The sequence below is a fragment of the Octodon degus genome, unplaced genomic scaffold, assembly GCF_000260255.1.
Source record: "Octodon degus isolate 3935 unplaced genomic scaffold, OctDeg1.0 scaffold00054, whole genome shotgun sequence".
Classification (NCBI taxonomy): domain Eukaryota; kingdom Metazoa; phylum Chordata; class Mammalia; order Rodentia; family Octodontidae; genus Octodon; species Octodon degus.
The window spans coordinates 862,125-875,663 of record NW_004524630.1 but is presented as its reverse complement, the minus strand read 5'-3'; the positions used below and the strand labels follow the sequence as shown (position 1 = coordinate 875,663).

Sequence of the window (13,539 nt, the reverse complement as noted above, 5' to 3'; positions counted from 1 at the left end):
TACTGTTAGAGGCTACCTGCGTGGAGGTCTGCATGACACACTCGGCAGGTTCAACCCCGTCCCCCAAAGTTCTGCTTTCTTATCAGGTTTCCATGTTTCACAGTTTTACTACAATATTTATTTGGGAACAAATATACTTCAGTAACACATACAATGTGTTATATAAATATATATAAATAATGGGGAAACTACCCACTCAGGCCCCCTCCTGTCCCTCTCTCGGGACAGGAGCTGTCTTTCTCTCAATAAATATATTCTTCTCATAAATTAATTACATCCATCAGGGAGGGAGAGAGGGAGGGAGGGAGGGAGGGAGGGAGAGAGAGAGAGAGAGAGAGAGAGAGAGAGAGAGAGAGAGAGAGAAATTTTTTGTGTTTGGTGGTACCGGGGATTGAACTCAGAGCCTTGCACTTCTAAGCAGGCACTTACGCTGCTGAGTTATATCCCTGATACCTATAAATAAATATTGGTTTATTCCCTAGAAATTAATTTTTTTTCAGAAATATTCTCAGTATCGTCATAGTAATCTTGCTGTATTGCTGCAGTTGCCCTAAGGTAGGAGTGCACTCAGTTCAAGAGGAAAGTGGTAAGACTCACAGTGCAGTACCACAGATCATTGCTGGTGGCAGAAGTGGTCAAGGGCCCGCAGCCCTCGCAGCTGTAGCCCTGGGCCGGGCGGAGCATTCTGCACACACTCCGTCCCTGCTCATGTGGAGAGTCAGACCGCCTCTGAAGGAGCTGGGTGCACCCAAGCTGACACTCTGAGACATGGCCCCCGGGACCCCACAGTCTCTCGCAGGGCCCTGACCCCCGCGTCCACGGAGTGTCATCGCTGTTGCTGCCTCCCCAAGTACAGGAGACCAGCTGAGTCTCAGGTCCACAGCAAAGGATTACGATCCCATGGACGCCACACTGCTTGCAAGCTTGGGCGTTGTGTCACACGTCATCATCCCTGGCCTCAGAGCTCTTTCCAGCAGACGACAAAGCTGGCAGACAGTGAGGTCCTTATTGGCCATCCAGCAGGCCTCGATTAGGACATCTGGTAGTCTATACTGTGCTTGGTAATGACCTTTCTCATTATATCTCCAGACAACTTCTGTCACGGCCGCACAGCGTGGATTTCTGTACCCCTAGGTAAAAGTCAGGGGTCCCCACATCACCCAAGTTGATGGGCTTGTGAAAACACATTTTTTACCTTAGATTAAGGAAGAAAATTGATCAAGAACGGTGATTGTTTACTTCTGATTCTCTTATTAATTTTAATCATCATAGCAGGAGAAAAGCTTCTTAAGAGCAACCCATTATATTTTTATAATGGTTTGCCTACAAGCAAAAATGAAGCATTTGAACAAGTTTGCTAGATGACCTTGGAGATTGCTGTTAATGTAAAGAGCGCATCAGGGACTGAGGTCTGGCCCATTGTTTTTCTCCTACTAACGTTCAGCCTTGATTTCATTTCTAATAATGGCTTTATTGTTTACTCTGGCCGTTCCACTCACATAACTGTTTGCTTTGAAATTTGAAACCACATATTTTCTTTGGAACTCAAATAAAAATGGGGTCACACAAGTGACCTTCCAGCCACAAACTGCGTGGTCAGTGCACTTTCACAAGAATAACATGGGCTGTATCACTTGAGAGTAAATGGAATCCTTTTAAGACAAGAGATCATTCTGTTATCGCAGAGCTTGAAATCTAATGATGGTGATTATGAGTGCCAACTTGTGGCTGCTCAGGACAGTATTCAGTAAAAGCCACATTTGCTCAGCGAGCTCCTCAGGGTGCAGGTCATGCCAAGCACTTGGAATGTTCACACGCCAGTCCTGTGAGCTGCAAGGTCAGGACTATCGCTGGTACATGAGAGAAGACATTGAGGTGCACCACGCTTCAGTAACATGGGCGGCTGGGAGCAGCCAGGCTAGGGACCAAGGCCCTTTGATGCCTTAGCCTGGTTCTGAATGGGAAGGGGCAGCCCAGGCTGCAGACCCGGACCAGTCCTCACAAGCCAAGACGCAAACACCACAGCCAGGCAAGGATGCTGAGAACCCAGGCTGCTGTGGGGGCCCATTTTATTTTCTTTGCTGGGTTCGTTCAGGGAGTGGATTCTTCTTTCCCATGCCCTAAAAATTTGCTCCTGTGGGTTCTCTTTTCACTTCTTGGCTAGCATCTCAAGATAGGATTCAGCTTTACAGTTCTTAAGTTAGAGTCCTCACATCAGCTTTAGGCTTGAAAAAAGCACACCCATTCTCAGGATCAAAGCTCCCCCATCCACCCAGGTTAAGTGAGCTTGTCCCCCTTCCAGCTCCATCCTGAGTCAGCCTGGAAAAGCCAACTCTTCGTCTCCCATCACCTCCCACTCATTGTGAGGTGTGGCTTCTAAGGTCTCAAGGCCAGGCCTTGTGTGGGTGTGTGATGCGCAGGGTTTGGGCAGAGTGTGAAGGGGAAAGTAACAAGAGTCCTCCTCCCTCTCACCACTAGGATCTGCTGTTTCCTGGGCAGGTATTTCAGAGCTGGTAGGAAGGGGGGATCCTGTCCCTTAATTGCAGGCAGCTGTGTCTCCCTCAGCTTGTATCTGCTCACAGCCTTCCATGTACCCCGGGCTTCGAGTGTCATCACCCCTACTAGCTTTGCAGGGCAGCAGGGTTTGAGGATAACACGAGGCCACCATGTCCTGAGTGTGTGAAAGCCCAGAAGACCCTCCCTCTGGTACATACAGAAATTCAGCTTCTGCTCGCCACATGTTGGTTAAGAGTCCTGTGCCAGGGGTGTCCTGTGACCTCTCAGACTTTAGGGGCAAGCTGGCCCTGACTCCAGAGCCTAGGTTTGCCGAAGGGACCTGTGTTAGGTTTTGGGCTCAGGCAGGAGGACTCGATATTGTATACCCAAGCCCACCCCAACGCTCTTGTCCTGAGACAAACTTGCTCCTGTTCCAGGACGCTTGCTGTCTTGCCCACCAGACATGATGCAGGAGCTGTATGGGTAGCAAACTGGACCGCGCCCGCCCTCCCTGCACGCGAGCTCGGCCCCAACCATCCCTGGAGGGTGTGGCAGTGTCTAGTGCAGGCTGGACATCGCTTGTCTGAAATGCTTGGGACTAAAGCATTTCAGACTTCTGATTTGTACAGGATATTTGGGGGAGGCCTGCAGCCTAAGCAGGAGCTGCCTTCACAGTTCATATGCGTCCTACACATCCACACCGAAGGTAATGTGATACATTATGTTTACGGCAACTGTGTTTTGACTGTGACCTGTCACAGGAGGTCAGGCACAGTTTCCAAGTCAGGTGGAACGCTGTCATGACACCATGTCGGCACTAAGGAGACTGTAGATATTAGAGCGTTTCCAGTTAAGGAAAGCTGCAGATGTTCTGCTACGCCCAGTGTCTGACCCCGATCAGGATGCAGGTTTTGCGCTGGTACGTAGGCATACATTTCAGCAGGCCCTGTGAGCCTTCAAGGTCACCTTCTTTATCCATGTCCATCCACATATCAGAAGGAGAAAGCGATGTCCCGCATGCCTGAACATGAGTCCCAGCAGTGGCTTTCTGTCTAGTCATATAAAGTACCCCAGAGGTTTGCTGAAGAGAGAAGGGATGGTTTTCTGTCGTAGGTTAAACTATCTACCTAAAACAAAATCATGAAAATCCAGAGCCAGCGACATTTTTATTACCACAGACAATGGAAAGAATAAGCTGAAATATGTTTATAGAGTACTGTAAAAAAAGGTTGGAATGCCATTAGAAAAGGTCTGTGGTTTCAGAGAATGTACCAAGTGACAGCGCTGCTGGCAGCCTGATGCTCATGGCGACACTGGAGTGGAAGACGTAGCCGTCAGGGGTATAGGTGGAGCGGCTTCTGCCGCTCGGTAGCTGAGCAAGCACAGGTCCCAAAAGGATGGTGGTGGGATGACGCCGGATGTCTGGACTCCCAGTGTCCACGTGTCTCTCCAGCCCGCAGCGTCAGATCCAGGGTTCCTGCTATGTGCATTTTACTCTCCATCCATTCCTCTTGTTCTCCTTTCCCTTTGCATCCGGTAAAAGTTACTCAAAGTATGAAAGAGATTAGTAAAAGTGATTATGTGCTTGAAAGGGAAGAAAAGGGGAAGTGTATTGGTCAGGATTGTACTTAGAGGGACAGATATAAGGAATAGATATTAACACAAGATACACAGTGTGTAAGGAATTACAAGGTTGGCTTATGACAGCCGCAGAGTCAGACAAGGGAGCGTGCAGAGGGCGTCTGCACACCCCAGACCGAGGAGTTCAGTCCCAAGGTCTGAAGCTCACGCCGTGCTCCTGCAAGTCTCTGTTTGTCAGCTAATGGGTCTGCGAATGAAGAGTCTGCGATGGACGCTGTAGAGTCTGCAACAGAAGGTGAAGGATCCAAGCCGGAGGCCAAAGAGTCTGTGCTGCAAGCCAGGCAATGCCAACACTGAAGTTCCTCCAATGAGGTGGAAAACCACCACTTCCTCAGCTCCTTTATATGGTCTCTTTGTGCTGAGTCACTCTGTGAGCTGAACCAATTGTGCTCCAGGGCGGACCAACCCCCGGAGCCCTAGCCAAGTTGACACAGTGTATCAACCATTACAGGAAAGCACCGGAAAACATGATGTATTTTAATAATTGAAATGGTTAAGGAGGCCAGGGAGATAGCTCAGTAGAATAAGTGCTTGCCTGGCAATTGAAAAGGCCTGAGTTCAATCCCTGGTTCCACCAAAAAAAAAGGAAAGAAACGGTTAAATAAGTATCCTCCATGCTGAACTGCACTGCCCCCTTTAGCCCACAGAGGCAGAGCTTGTTTGTGAAGCCGCTATGTGCCTATTTTCTCTGACACCCACCAGTAGTACCTGTGCGTGGTCTGTATTTAGGGGATATTTTTTATAAAGCCTTGTTAGTTCAGAGTGCCTCAAGGAGAAGCAGGTGTGACAGCAGCACAGCTGGCTTGGTGGGGACTATGGTTCCATTTTGTTTGCGCCTGGGGAACAAAGGGGACAGAGGGGACACTCGAGTGGATGGTGCTTCCTTCCTATGGGCTGCTGCCTTCTGGTCCGCACGGGCTGACCTCGGGTCAGGCCTCCTCGCCCTCCAGCCTGTCTCCCTCTAGGTTGGGCCCTGCACACCTCATAAGCATCCCTGAAGACTGTCCAGCCAGGCGTGGTGGCACACACATGACCCCACACTTGGGAGGCTGAAGCAGGGGGATTGCAAGTTCAAGGCCAGCTGGGCTACAGATAGTGGGCTCAAAGCCAGCATGAACTGCATAGCAAACCTTATCTCAGGAAACAAAAACTAAACAGAAAAAAATCACAAAACCCTGTCCGTCTTCCCTCCCTCCCAAAGACTTGCTTCTGATGAGGGTGACGTGTCAGAAGCTGTGGATGCTCAAGTCTTACTGGAAACAGTGAAGTGTCCATATGGAGCACCCCTTTTGTGTACTTCAAGTCACCTCTAGCTATCTGTAATACTCAGTACACTATAAATGCATGTGGTTGACTGTCATGGTTGGGGCTTTCGCAAGGGGGAACAATTTCACACAGGACACACAGTTCATAGATTTTCTAATAGTCACCCAAAGACTCGTGTACAAAGAGTGCAGGAAACCTGTCCACACTCAAGACCAAAGACTCCAGCCGAGGACCCAGATCCTAATGTTCAGCAGGAGTCCAGCTGAAGACCTGGAGCCCATCACAGTGCCTCCCACAAACCCAGCTGGTGGCCTGGAGCCCAGGACAACGCTGCGCGCAGGCCTGTCCCATGGATCTGTGCTGGGAAGGCCCAGAGGTCAGTGGTGGAAGCTAGGAAGTCTGTGCCAGCCGGCTGAGGGATCTGCACTGGAGCCAGGAAGCGACGCTCCAGGTGAGGATCAGAGCTCCCTGAAAATGCCACAGCCGTCCTCGGCACCGCCTCCAGAGGTGAGGAAAGCTGAGCTCCCATCAGGAAAGCCAGTGCAACAAGCTTCTCCATGAGGCTGAGCAGGGCACCATCTTCCCGTCTGGAGCCAGGAAGCGATGCTCAAAGTGAGGACCAGAGCTCCCCCTAAGCGAACCGCAGCCATTCTCCATGACAGTGAGGTCCCAAGCTTCTCCTCTTGAGAACAGCCACGTTCACTAAGGAAGCCAGCAGGACAAGCTCCACCAAGAGAACCAACAGCTCCTGATGGATTCTCGCAGCACCCTCCGGCTTCCCTCACAGTCTCCCAACAGCTTCTCTAGTTCTGCCTCTTAGGTTGCTGGCCAGAAGCCTCAGGTGGCCTGCCACCCGCAGCCCCAGGCTAGTTCAGTTCCCCTGGGTGTGACAAGCTGGCCACCAGTTGGCATCCACCTCGCTGATGTGCTGTATCATGGAGAAAATAACACAGAGACAAAGCTGAATGCTTAGGTGTAGACGCAGCCACCACAGGCCCTGCTATGAGCACCCAGAGACTGAAGCGCTGCGGGCGGATAGTGAAGGCCATAGCAGACCAACCTGCATGCCACTCATTCCAGCAGCATCAGCACAGTGCTTGCCAGATGGCAAATTCATTGTATTTTGGGTTTGTTTTTTTTTGTTTTTTTGTTTTTGGCAGAACCGGGGATTGAACTCAGGCCCTTGCACTTGCCAGGGAAGCACTTATTCCACTGAGCCATCTCCCCAGCCCCTTAAATTCATTGTATTTTGAAGAGTTTTGTTTTAATTTTTTTAAAATACTTTTCATCTTTATTAGTTGAGCCTTTGGGTGTAGAACTGACAGATAAGAAGACCTCACTGCACATTGGTTACCCCATTTTCCAGATGGGTAGCCTGAGGCTCAGTGCTAAAATAACTTGCCGAAGGCTACTCAGCTTTGTGGGCCAAGGCAGGGCTCGGATCTCTAGGCAGTGCCATGCCATGTGACATCACCTGGGTGGTACCCCTGCCTCGGACAGCTCTGACCTGCATCTGGTGACAGACACACTCCACTACTGTCTTGTCACCACACTGAGGCCAGGGCCTTCTTTAAAATACAAACCTGGGGCCTGGGAGATGGCTCAGTGGCGTAAGTGTTTGCCTGGCAAGCATAAGGTCCTGAGTTTGATCTGTACCAAAAAAAAAAGTAAAAAAAAAAACAAAAAACAAACCCACCTGACCTCCCCTCTAATGACCTCCCCTCTAATGCTGGTCATCCTTCACACTTCCCTGTGACTGTGAAGCACATCCACAGTCCCCAGGCCGGCCACCACCCCTAGAGTCCTGTCCCTGTCCACAGTGTGGTGCCAGCCCTGTGTCCTCCCAGCCTCTTAGATGCGCAGCTGCCCTGGTGATGACTGGGTGTCCTCCCCTTCTGGGCTTTAGTGGCGTCCATGCCCTCCTGGCCATGGCTTCATCCTCAAGGCCTCCGTGACAGCCCCGCCATGTTTAGCATCTGAATTGTTCAGCTACCATTCGTCCTGGACTCTGGCTGCTTTTCTAAATAGCTGGTGACTTTTCTACTTCTGATAGCTTATGCATAATCACTCAGTCAGTGGGTGCTTATCTGTCAGTGGAAGACAGCCCGTGATTGAGAAAGTACTCCTCTTTGAGCCCTTTTTCTTACTTAATTTGAAAGTTTAGCATTGTCAAGTAAAGCAGATTCTGCGATTCTGTTCTAAAATAAGAAAAGCCAAAAATGTAGACATGAAAGAGAGCTCTAGTTACATCTGAACATGAAGTCTAAAGTTGGTCAGCACAAATACTGTGGCCGAAAATAATCAAAAACAATATCCCGGTGGACAATTTTACCTGTATTGTAAACATTTTATGAGCTGACACTTGCACATTCATTACTTCTTCTAGAATCTCATTAACTTCCAAGGTATGTTGGCTCCTTTTGCTATTTACCTTCCAAAGAATGTTGGAGTTAGATATCTCCCAGGTTATCAAATTCAAATTGTTAGTTTTTATACCTAAGAAAGCCAAGATACTGACATGTTAGGTGGCTTCTGCTTGAACTTGTCAGCCTTGCTCTTTAGAGCGCTGCGACCTGTTCTTTGCTGTGACACCCAGAGGAGATGATCTGCTGCATATACTTAGAAACCTGGGTGGGAGTGCTCGGTTCCCACGGCCTTTGCTGCAATTCCAGTGGCTTTCTGAACTCCCTAAAACTTCGACACTAATTTTCTTGCTGTGTACCAGAAGCACCATGTAAAGAAGTATCAGAAGACCGAACCTGGTCCACGGCGTTTTTGAGCACTGAAGTTTAGTTGGGATCTAGGTCACATACGCTCTGTGCTACTCCACGTTCTGGATTTGCTTCAGAGCAGTAGTGAGCTCCGTCCCCATGGCAGTCCCCGCAGGCCAGGAAAGAATCTGGCATCTGCCTGGCCCCACAGCCACAAGGAGGCACACCTTTCTTGGATTACAGTGGGTTGGGCACTTTTGCCAATGGATTAGGTGCACGTCATTTTTGTAGGGTCATGACCCTGCGTACATCTAATCCACGCTCACCACTTCCGGCTTGCAGGCTTTTTCCAGTGGCGTGTGTCAGCAGGGGTCCTGGTCTTTGCCTAAGCACCCCATGAGCAGCTGGTAAAACCCTGAAATGGCTGTTGAGTGCCTGGACAGCTCTGGATTTAAGAGACAAGGACCTGCCCAGCCCCCTCTGTGCTGCAGGCTTTGGGTTCTGCCCGGGCGCTCTCCAACTCGGTGTGGCTCTGTCTTCCTCCCAGTGGCACACAAAGGCAAGGGTGTCATTTAGAATCTACTCAGAAATGCAGAGTTTGGGGCCCCTCTCACATCTGCTGATCAGACTTTGCCTTTTGGAAGATCTCCTGCCATGGGCAAACACATTAAAGTTTGAGAAGACCACTCAAGCAAGTGGTGAGAGATACCACGTCTTCTCCTCGTCCTTGTGCCCTCTGTTCCCCCGCTGGCTCTAGGTGACACAAGCCCTCTCACTGAGACCAAGACTCTTCCCACGTGGTGGGACTCCCTCCTGCCCCGTCACCCAGCCATCCCGCTTTTGAGTTCACATCTGCCTGATACAGCAAGCCATTTTGCACCTTGGCTCTACCAGATTTCTTTACTGCTTCTTACTCTTTCATGACCTTTTTGGTGGACAATAATTGGGGTAGAAGGTAGCCAGGATGGTTCAGGGGTGGAAGTTGCCCTCCCTCAGGCTCCTGTTCTGCATCGCAAGCCGTAAGTCGGAGACCAAGCAGGGCTGTGTAGAGGTGCAGCGCAGCGCTAGAGTGTGTGCGCGCTTCGTGCGCGCAGCCCTGGAGTTTATCCCCAGCACTACCAGGAAAAAGCAGGGTTCAGCATTAGTTTTGCTAATGGAACCTTAAGAGACCAAAATGAAATTTTCCTCCTCTGAAATAATGCGAAGTCCCTTCTGGCCAGCACTCAGCTGGACTCTCCTGTCAGTGCCTACGGCAGTGGAGGGCCTGCACAGGGTGTCAAGGGCGCCCCAGAGTTGGGAACTCTGCTCCATGATCACCTTGTTCCTGAGAATCAGCTCCGGGATAGTCTATGCATTTGCTAGTCTTGCCCGTGTACAGGGTCTGCGTCAAGCCCACCCTGCACTGCGAAGCCTACATTGGGATCTCGGGCTGTGTCTCCCAGCTGTGGAGCTGTGTTCTCGCCAGCACTGTTTGCTCATTCTAGGCACAAGGAGCTCAGTGTTAATGAAGCAGTAAGAGAAAGCGACCTAAGGCACCTTCTCTGCCTTTGAAATAGGTTTAGTTTGTTGGCTGAAACGGGTAGAAAACCTTTAACATGCTCATTATTTTCCTCTATCACCAAACATTTTCTCTTGTTTTGGAGTCTCTCAATATGATGTTGTTCTTTGCATTGTGGTAGTTATTGAGGGATTAGAAGTGGCAGCAGGAGAGAGGGAAGGCTTGGGGACAGACAGGAATTGAAGTGTGACGTGGGTACAAGTAATTGTGATTTTGGGTTTTTTTTTTTACTTTTTTATTAATTTTATTGAGAAACGAATAGCAATGAGAGTTTCAAAACTCTCATTAATAGGACAGTTACAATGATTAATACATTGCATATTAACCATACTATCATAGTGGTTATTCATAGTACAAGATGCACACATGATATCCTGTCCAAACGCTGTTAGTACAAATCTTTCTTCTCATTTGTGACTTTTAATTTCATTAACTAACAAATTATTTGAGGGTATGAATATATTTTATATTTCTGATATCCTACACAGCGCATAACTTATACTGTTTACAATTTATAAACTATATTTATAGTTTATATTATAATTATATGGTAATGAGCACATATAATTCATAAATGATGAATAGATGGTTGGATGCTGGGAAGTACTTTTTTAAGTCTACAATTGTGGTACATTTCTATCCTTGCACATTTATTTATTTTTTTATTTTTTCCATAATTTTATTGAGAGACAGATAGCAGTGAGACAGTTTCAAATCAAATTGGTAGGACAGTTTCAATAACTAACACACTGCATACAGTCTTCCTAGTGGCTATTTGCTGTGCAACATGCAGACATGATCCTGTTTACAAACACTATTACAACAAATCCCTCTATTCATTAAGGGAATGTAACTGTGTATCTATCCTAACCACTTGTTGCACCACTTGGTGTGTAGTAGGAAGGGACAGGAGGCCTTGGAGGCACTACCTCTGGGGTGTCAGTCTCATAAACAAAGAAAACAATGTGAAAAGGCATTTTCTGGCCAATACTTTGAGAAGCTACATGGCATCCCTCGATCTTGTAAGTTGAGAACAATGATTTTTTTTTTTTTTTATGAGGGATACTGAAACACACCTGAGCCTAGAGACAAGCATTGAGGAAAGCCAGGTGGTAGTGGGGACCTTCGGGCTCTGGTCCTACTGTGATGACTCTGCATGAGAAGGTGGTGAGAAGGGCACAGGCAGTGAGAACGTGTGTGCCGGTGCACGGCGCCTCTTCCCTACAGCAGCTCGGCATCCACAGCATTTCCCTGGCACAGCAGAAGCAGGTGCCAGTCATTTGCCAGTAATCTAAGGGACCATTTGAAAACTGGTGTAACTCCCACATCCTAGGCACATAGAGGCAGGGGGTTTCAATGCAGGAAGACACTGTAAGAATCTTGTCCAACCAACAATACCCGGGATCTGAGTTGTTTCCCGCTACCCAATGTGCCACTTTTGCCTACCCTGGAGGTTGGCTTTGGTCCTTAGGCACAGAACTGACAGGTACAGATCTCTGTCCTGCCCTTCATTCTGCCCTCAAACCTTCTGGCAGGGTCCCCTCCACACAGGCACTTTGTTTTTATTTTTGTTTTTGGCGGAACCAGGGATTGAACTCTCAGGCCCTTGCGCTTGCCAGGGAAGCACTTATTCCATTGAGCCATCTCCCCACCCCTTACACAGGCACTTTGGAAAGTAGAAGTAATCAATAGTGATGGAACTATGGTGGGGACAGAAAAAGGGGCTGGTCCTTTCATCTGCGTCCTACAGAGCCACGACTAATGCTCCTATAATAGGTTGATGAGGAGGGAAAAAAAGCCCAACAAATAGATTTAATCATAGTTCCATGTGACATGGGAGCCTTCAGATTGAAGATCCAGAACCCAGGATACATGCACATGTTCATGCCAAGATTCTCTGACAGCCTCACAGAAATGTGGTCAGCAAAGAGTCTGACCTAGGCAGCTGTAGGTGGTGAAGGCCACCAGGACCTGTTTGTTCAAATTCTGCCTGGCCTCTCTGTAAAACTCCTTCCTTCTTGATGTAAGGCAAGTCCCCTTCCAGAATGAGGACTTACGACCCACAATCAGGCAAGGTAGAGCAAAGCCAGCTCCTACCCAGATTAGAGGAGGAGGTAGAGGTTCTGCCACTGCTCTAGGGAAAAGGAACTTTGATTTCTGTGAACTTCTTGGTAAGGAGAATTCTAGTTTCTAGGGTTTATCTTGGGAAATGGAAGGTAAGAGATAGGATGATAAAAGAAGATCCAGGGAAAATTGCTTCTGAGACTTGGACTTTGGGGTATCATTTTCTGAGCCCCAACATTACCTCCTTCTTAGAAGAATGACCCCTCAGAGGAAAGTGAGTTGTCTTTCCATCGAAGTGGACCCAGGGTAGTTAATGAGCAGACACAGACTGCAAAAGAATTGGGGGCTCCCTCCTGCAGTTTCATCCACAATATGCAAAGGAACAATCTCATGTAATCTGCATGGGAGAAGGTAGTTTTCTTAAACTAAATTGAGATTTCAAAGCAGAAGTGCCTTTTTTAATCTTCCTTTTCTTACTAGAGAGCACACTGATAGTAAGGTCGCCTTGTGTATTTTCTAATCACCTACTTTGGATATGAGTTGAACCCATAGCTTTCTTAATATTCTTAGTTGCAGCCAAAAATACAGATAAGGTCATTAACAAGTTGCTCTGGAATGTGGGGTGCACTGATAAATGACCACTGCAGCAATAGAAATGAGTTGCCCCAGCTCTTGGGAGGCTGTAAACAGGAGAATCACTATGAGTCGGATCTAGTAGTGAGACCCTGAACACCCTGTAGGCTCTTCCCTAAGAGAGAGAGAGAGAGAGAGAGAGAGAGAGAGAGAGAGAGAGAGTTGATCTTTGATAAATGTTACTTTTATTGTGTAGGAAGAAGAAAGACAGGGCCCGGGAAGGTGGCTCAGTAGAATAAGCACTTGCCTGGCAAGCTCAAGGGCCTAAATTCAATCCCCAGTTCCACCAAAAAGAAAAAAAGAAGAAAAACATACGATTATTTGGGAGTATTAATAAATCTGAAATTATAGTGGGTTTTGACAGTTCAACTTTTTGAAAGGGCATTTCAGTCCGTGAAGAGCCTTGCACAGTTCTGCATACCATAAACGGGCACATGTAGAGGTATGAATGACCTTAAGATTTTGCCCCTAACACTCTGGGAAACTTGGGAATACATATGCCACAAAGAAAGTTTGCATGGTTTACCTGAAGGTATTTCTGGTTTTCTTAATACTGAAACATAAGCTAGCATTTAATGACATGAATTTCATGGACATCCTTGGATTTCACGAGAGCGCCTTTGCCGGTATGGGTTGGCGAAAGTAAGCCGAGTGAACCGGGCCGCCCCCTCCCCTCCCCTGGGTTCTTCCCTCGCCGGTGCAGCCGTGGTCAGGTGCTGAGGCCTTAGGCAGGCGCTGCTTCGTGAAGTGATACTGACAGGTAAGAGTCAAAGGTCCGCCTCACCGGTGGCACAAGGGCAGCCCTCGCCGTGCTGCGCCCCGGGAGCGGAGAGGGTGGGCCTGCCCCACCTCGCTCACGCGTGGCTCGGGCTTCCGCCCGCGGTGCCAGCCGGGGCGTGCAGGGGGCGGTTCTTCGCGGCGGGCGGCTGGCGGCGCAGGGAGCGCGCGGGAAACCCGGCCCTTCCTTCTCGCGCCTCCCGCGTCTGCCCGCGCGGTTAACCGGGAGCGGCCTCCGGCGGGCGGGCGGGCGGGGGCGGGGCGCGCCGCGGGCTCCCGGGCAGCCGTGATGTCACCCGCCCCCCTAACCCCGGTTGGTTGTTCTGTGTTTCAGCTCTGCCTGCAGTCGAACACAAAGACCTGGAGGAGACCGGCGCCGCGGCCCCAGCGAGG

The 13,539-nt window shown here is 49.0% G+C and overlaps 1 non-coding gene across 2 annotated transcripts in view; it reads left to right on the top strand.

The window, feature by feature from the left end:
• The window catches only part of LOC105742465, a 146,954-nt gene extending 133,415 nt beyond the window's left edge, over positions 1 to 13,539 (top strand). For both annotated transcript variants that reach the window (XR_002821544.1, XR_002821545.1), the window contains exon 3: positions 13,481 to 13,539. This is a non-coding gene — a transcript (uncharacterized LOC105742465). The remainder of the gene's footprint in view (positions 1 to 13,480) is intronic.